The sequence below is a fragment of the Rousettus aegyptiacus genome, unplaced genomic scaffold, assembly GCF_014176215.1.
Source record: "Rousettus aegyptiacus isolate mRouAeg1 unplaced genomic scaffold, mRouAeg1.p scaffold_m13_p_1, whole genome shotgun sequence".
NCBI lineage: Eukaryota > Metazoa > Chordata > Mammalia > Chiroptera > Pteropodidae > Rousettus > Rousettus aegyptiacus.
In genome coordinates, this window is record NW_023416284.1 from 171,350,379 (window position 1) to 171,358,047 (window position 7,669).

Here is a 7,669-nt window from a genome sequence, read left to right on the forward strand (position 1 = left end):
CGAAGTAGGTGAGGTCAAGGGCTTGGCCCGCTATTTCAAAACCTCATAGCCAGACTGTTGGCCATTCACTGAATCAGTCACATCTCATTTTCACATCTGATGGCAGCAGTATTTCTATTTCACCTGTTGGCCTTTATATTTAATCAGGTTTTACATCCTCGAGTTGCTTCTCAAGTCTCTTTTTTCCCTTCGAACATTGAAGTCTACAACAGAGCCAAGGGCTCTGAATAAATGAGTCATACTCTCAAAATATGGGCAAGAGGAGTTTGAATTGCACGCCTCCTACACTGAATTACCAAAATAAAAGAAAGGACATTGTCACAGGTGAAATCTGTGACTCTCTCTCTTCCTCCTACTTTGAGGGGAACAAAAATTTAGACCACCAACACAGTGAGAGAAAGAATTTTTCTTAAGTATATTACAATAGAAAAAGTGGAAATAAACCATTTACACACTAGTAACAACTACTCCAAATGAGATTAATATGGTACATTGATAGCATTTCTCAAATGATAACAAAAAATATTGACTACATTCAAAATATTGATAGGATTTTTAGTGTTGAGCAACACCAGTGTAAACCGAAATTGAGAGATGAGCAGCTACTCACCAACAAGGATTACTTTCTGGAAGTCCATTCTCCCAAGGCTTGTCTGCATTCTCAGCTATGGTCTAATTATTCCTAAAATACTCTGCCTGTGTAAATAGATGTTTATCTTCAGCTATCAGTTTATTCAGTAAAGAGTTGTATACACGTGATTACTGAGTGAGTGTGGTTAATCGATGCTCACAAAAGTAGCAGAATTTGGCTCCAAATAGCAGTAATGTTCTCAGGAGAGAGAGGTGCTATTAAGCTAGTCCATTAAGAACAACATGGACCGAGTACTAAGTACTCTTTTATACTCGAGTATATTTATTCAACCATGAGAAATCAGCTCAGTTGGTAGTCAATAAAGAAAAGGGAGAGTCCCGGCTACGTTATTTGTTTCACAGACCGGGCTTTGCTACCGACATTCCTCAGGGGTAATTATCGATGTAATTGCTACTTAATTACAGTGCTCTCTCACAGATCAATTTTTACTTCAGAGAATTATGCTGGGAATTGTGCCTTAGGAGCTTTATTTCTCTCTACCCATCTAGAGAGTTTCCCTCTGCTATCCCCAAATAAATATTTCATACGAAAGATTGACTAAGGCTGTTTGACTATGTCAGAAAAGCCAGCACTGTCTAGGCTTCCTTAAAGCTGCTGTCTCTAGAAATGAGAACATTCACATAAAATGGCTGGGCAGAATTCATAGGAAGCTGCTCCCCATGAAAGAAAGGGATGAGAAATGCTCGAAGCTCAGAGTCAATGAACAAGAAAAGAAAGACAGGCACGTTTTCTTGGGATAAGGCAGGAAAAGAGTGAGTTCTTTGCCTCCTCCCATCTCACGTTCCAGATCATATTATTGCCCAGAATGCATCTGAATCAACACAAGACAATCTGTCATAGTAGATTTAACGAAAGGAAATGTATTTAAAGTCAGCCGCACTCACCACATACTTGCTCCGTAACCTTGGACAAATTTGCATATCAGTTTCCTTGCATATCAGTTTCCTCATCTGTAAAATATGAATAATGTTAGTACACGTTCACACCATCAAAGTTTGCTATAAGAATTAACGGAAAAAATGTGTGAAGCTTAGATTTGCTTTTTTGCTTTATTGGTTTTTAGTAGAAATAAGCATAAATTAAGTTTTTCAATTGAAATATAGTTGACACATGACATTGTGTAAAAATAAGGTGTACAATAGATCAATTTAAACAATTATACATTGTAATATGATTGCCATTGTAGCAATAGTTAGCCCCTCTACCATGTCACATAATTATCATTTCTTGTTTTAATGACGTCTCAATGTTTCGACTTAGCAACATAACCATCAATTATATTACTAAACTATGATTTTGTCATTCTTTTGCTCCTTTTCAACAGTCCTTCCTGCTAGCAATTTGACTTTTTCCATCAGTTCTCTCTACTACTACTATGTTTAAGAAATCGAAATTGTGTAAAAATTAAGAATTGATAAGTTTGATTTTAAGTCAGCAATTTATCTGACAGAACCAAACCAAGTTTTGATATATGAGGGAAAGATAGGTAGAGGAATTAACATTTATTAAGTGACCTCAACATTCATTATATTTTTACACGAGATGTTTGCATTTCTATTCATAGTGAATAAAGCTTAGGCTCAGGGAAGCAAAATAGCATTCTTAATGTACTGACGATTTTCTAAATTTTCAATTATAAAAACTCTTTTAGAGATATAAAAATATCACAGACCATCTTATAGTAATAGTCACAAGTATTGTATTTGTTGACTGAGAAAATAGCGATTATAATTGAATATAAATGTATAATTTATAAATCGCTATCATAACAAAATAAAAATGAAAGAAGTGGGTTGGTTATTTTTATTCAATCTATAAATTATGATGTGAAGATTAGTTCACATCTAGGCTTCTTGCATTTACTCTACAGACCTCTAGGGTTTCTGAATCAAAAGTTTGGGGAGCCACGCTCTGTCTAATCATGTCTCACTAGTTATATAACGTGTTTCACAGCAACAGTTTTGAAGCATGTTTAGGCATTTGTTTCTCTCACTGTTGTGCTTAGATTAAGTTTACTAAAATATATTCATATAAATTGGATTTAAAATATATAAACTTTAATAGATATTTTTACTGCCATTAAGATAAGCACATGCTTACTCATCTAGAGCATGTATGTTCTAGAGAAATTTTTTTGTCAAGCACCACATTAATAATAATAACATAAGGCAGTGAGAAAAAATTTCAGAACCAATATTAGTCAGAAAGTTTTTCTTTTTACACAAAGCTCCTTTATATTCTAGTCATGGTAGTATTAAGAAGTAAGTAGCTATCACCATTATTGATTGAAGAATCATCAGCCCTCTGCTGATAAGCTCCTTTTATTTGAACTGCTTTAAAAGTCTGAGAAGAGTGGGAAGTCTCATTCCCTCTGACTCTATCTTAGAAGCCCCTCTTAATACAATACTTGAGGGGCCTTGCCCTGTAATATGAAATGGCTGACAGTGATGAGTTTAGGCACCAATTTCCCTTTTGCTGTTTGGAGAAGTAGTTAAGAATACAATTATAGGAAAATACATAAAGACTGTAAAACTTCTTTTACTTTTGTTCCTTTCAATTTTATGGTTTATATGAAGATAATATAAAAAATTGAGTGTCATAAGACTTACTATGCCATGCTTTCCTAAAAGCAGTTTACAAAATCTGTATGTTTAGAGAACAAAGTGGTATTGTTTCATGGAAAATTACCAGGTCATCTTGACATTCTTAAAGTAGAGTAGGCTGCCAAAATATTGTATAATTTACTCAGCTAAAAACTAATCGTTGCTTTTTTTGCAAGGAATTTGCCATCAGAACACATGTGTCATGAAAAATATCACTGAATTTAGCCAAAATGGGAAAGGAAAAGACTAATATTGTATTGCTATCATTGGACATGTAGATTCAGACAAGTCTATTGCTTCTGGCCATCTTATCTACAAATGTGATGAAATCAAGAGAAAAACATCAAAAAATTGAGAATAAGTTTGCTGAGATGGGAAAAGGCTCATTCAGGTATGCTTGGGTCTTGGGAAAACTTAGAGTTAAGTGTGAACACAGTCTCACCATCGAGATCTCCCTGTGGAAATTTGAGACCAGCAAGTATGTGACCATCATTGATACCACATAACACAGAAACTTTATCAAAAACAAGATCACAGGCACCTCTCAGGCTGTCAGTGCTGGTCTGATTGTTGCTGATGGCATTTTTGAATTTGAAAAGTTATGTCCCAGAATGGGTAGATCCATCAGCTTGGGTTACATGCTAGGTTGAAAACAACTAATTGTTGATTTTAACATAATAAATTATCCTGAGCCACTGTACAGCTAGAAGAGATGAAGAAATCAGCCTCTACATTAAGAAAAGTGACTATGACTTTGATACAGTGGCAACCTGCTGAAGTTGAGTGCTAAAATACTTTGTTTCAAGGGATGGAAACTAGCCATGAGCATGGCAATGCCAGTGGAACTATACTGCTTGAAGCTCGAGATTGCATGGTCAACTTAACCATTGACAAGCCCTTCTGTTTATCCCTCCAAATTAATGGTATTAGTATAGTCCTTGTGGGCTGAATGCAGACTAGTGTTCTAGACCAGGTATGGTGACCATCTTTGCCTAAGTCAACATTACAGTGGAAATTAAGTCTGTTGAAATGCACATCGAAATTTTGAATAAAGTTCTACCTGGGGACAATATGGGCTTTACTGTCAAGAAAATATCTTTGAAAGATGTTGGTTGTGACAGTTTGGCAGGCGACAACAAAAATGACTTACTACTGGAAGCAACTGGTTTCACTGCTCAGGTGATTATCTTGAGCCATCCAGGCCATACCAATTCTGGCTGTGTACCTGAGCTGGATTGTCACACTGCTCACATGGCTCGCAAATTTGCCAAGCTGAAGAAGATTGATTGCTGTTCTTGTATGAAGCTGGAAGATGGCCCATATTCTTGAAATCTAGTGATGCTGCCATCATTGAGGTGATTCTGGACAAAATTATGTACTGAGAATTTATCTAACTATCCTTCCCTGGGTAACTTTGCTGTTTGTGATGAGGGAGAGAGCTGATCATAGGTGTCAACATGGCAGTAGACAGGAATATTGCTGAAGCAGGGAAGTTACCAAATCTGCTCAGAACGCTCAGATAGCTAAATAAAATTATCTAGAACATTGTACTTTATCTTAATCCATTGTGGAAGAATGGCTCAGAACTGTCTGTCTCATTTGGCTATTTAAGTTTAATAGTGAAAAAAGACCGGTTAATGCTACAAATGTACTATAAAACCTTCAGAAGGAAAAGAATGTTTTATAGAACAGCGTGCGTGTGTGCTTGTGGTAGTTTTAAGTCATTAGATTTTAAAATTAGTACTTTTTAAATGAAACCGTTTTGACCAAAAGTGTCATAAAATTTTGAGATCCATTAAAACAAAGTTTAACAATAAATCTGTGTCTTCTTTTGGTCGACATCAAAACTTCCCATGGAATTGCTAGGCAAAAGACTTAAAAATAGTTGCCTGTAATAGTTTTCTGTTGTTCTATTAATTAAAACATGATGAATTTAAAAAGAAGAGTCTGAATTATAAGGTTTAAAGTATTGAAGAGTGCCCTACTTCTAGGAGTTGTGTCCAGTGTCTAGGAAAATAAAAATACTGAAACCTAAGAAATAAAAACTTTCAGAGTTTTTCATCTAGTAATGGTGGTGGACTAGCTTGTTTCAGATCAATACTTCCTTCATAACAATAGAAAAGCTGAAAAAAAATTCTATTTAATATCACTGAAGAGGTACCAAGACAGTCAAGACTTCAACAATTAGGATTATGGAGTAAGAGACAATGATTTGGAGTGAGCCAATTTGTTTTACAACTGCTTAACCCTTAAAGGCATTTTTAAGCACTTTATGTGGTGGATAAGAAATTAGCAAGCTGAGTAGATCCCGGCAATCTTGTGGGGCCATAAAAGCGAAAATTACAATTCAAAGCCAGTCAAGCACATTCTGATTTCTAGTTTGGAGCTTGAAGGGAACATTTTTTAAAGATAAGCTCTAATTACAAATAAATTAACCCTCAAAAAAAGAGTGAAATCCAGCTTTGAATTCTATATAATCTGCCCCTGCTCTAATAGCTTTTCTGAAAACAAAATTATATCCTCTATAAAAAAAAAAGATAATGTCAACAAAAGCCACAAATTATATTTGTAATTTTTTTATACAAATAATTTGCCATTCAATAAAAAAATGATCAAGCATCTTACAGGAATCACTGATCAAAAACCGAGAGGGTAAACAGACAATAAAAATAGATCCATACTGATATAGGTATTATAGTTATCAGCTTTGAACATTAATCTAATTGATTAATATATTCAAGAAACTAGATGACTATTTGGAAAAATTCAAAAGAAAGCTGATCTGTGAGAATATAGTCTAATAAAAAATACAAAATTTAAAAATACATCAAATGACATAAATTCTTTTAAAAGGCTAAGATTTTAATAGTAAATTTGATGCAATAGAACTGAGAATTATGAACCAAAATCAAGTCACTAGAAGATATACAGATTAAAAAATGGTCAAAAAAAAAAAGGATGAAAATACAGAAAATATCTTAAACAATCCATAAGAGAGAGTGAAAGGGGCCTACTATATGTGCAACTGGAATCTTAGGAGAAAAGACTGTGAAAAGCAAAGACAATAATTAATGAGATCAGGTGAGAATTTTTTCAAAATTATATGAAGGATATTGAGAAATCGAAACTCTCATAAACATGTAAGATAATAAAAGGAGAAAAACTAAAAAGGAGCTAAAAGGCATATTTATTTTAGCCACACCAGGCTAAGCCTCTCAAAGGTTTTAAATTGATACTAGCACTATAGTATAAGGTTTAATTTTTTTTAAGGCTCTAATATTCTTTCTAAGAAAAAAAATACACACATTTAAATGTATTCAAATATATTCAAATGAATATCTTCAAATGCATATGTATTTATATGCATATATATATTTAAGATAAATACATAGTAACCTTTCTTTAGTTCTTGTCATGGTGTGATATGTTTACTCTCAAATAATGATTTCTTTGTCATTATAAATCCCAGAGTAAATAACTACCTCAATATTGCTAAATATACTTATGAGCTTTGGGTGCCCCAAATATGTGAATTAGAAAAGTCTCATACCTTATAGTGTGTGCTTGAGCAGGATTTGTCCCTTTTTAAGTACAAACTTCTAGTTCAAAAAAATTAGTCACAGAGATGTAATGTACAGCATAAAGAAAATAGTCAATACTACTGTAATAACGTTATATAGTGACAGATGGTTACTAGACTTATTGTAGTGATCACATCAAAAGGAATATAAATATCAAATCACAATGTCGTACACTTGAGACTAATATAAGTATTGCATGTCGATTATACTTTAATTAAAATTTAAAAATCTGTTTCTTTCTAGAAGTGTGGGTATTTTAGGGATGTCAACCTCAAAAGTGTGGAAACAGTCTCTTATATGCGACAAGAAAAATTGCAGTTTTCAAAGCATGGTATTTTGGCATCATAAAAAATGGAATTTAGTACAATATTTTTTATTTCAATGCTAACCTTGTTTAAACTTTATATAATTAGAACCTTCTCAAATACTCTAACAAGCTTGGAACATCTTTTCCTTGAAGACCAATAGAATTATTTGGTACTTAATCTCAACTTTTGTCAAAACGCTATCAAGCTCTTTAAAACTTCCAGAGATCTTCAGGAAGTTTTCACATTCTCTTAGACACTTTACACTTTTATTACTGTCCTTGCTGAGTTTTCGGTGAGCCCCCTCCATTTTTCACTCATCTCTCCTGCCGTCCTTTATTGGGATAGCTTTACTCCAAACCAATCAACCGGCCTTTTCCTCTCTTCTCAAGGCACTGCCAAGTTTAACTGAAGATTTGGTAGTAGCGTTGCACAAAAATACCATTTAAAAATAAGTATTGGGCATCACTGTTCAGAAAAGTAGCTTGGTCTCTCTGATCATTCTCCTTACACCTGAATTCCTGCTGT

At 34.0% G+C, this 7,669-nt stretch overlaps 1 pseudogene; it reads left to right on the plus strand.

Annotated features, from left to right (window-relative positions):
• Positions 1-3,485: 3,485 nt before the first annotated feature.
• LOC118605597 lies at positions 3,486-4,786 on the plus strand (annotated as a pseudogene).
• The last annotated feature ends 2,883 nt before the right edge of the window (positions 4,787-7,669 follow it).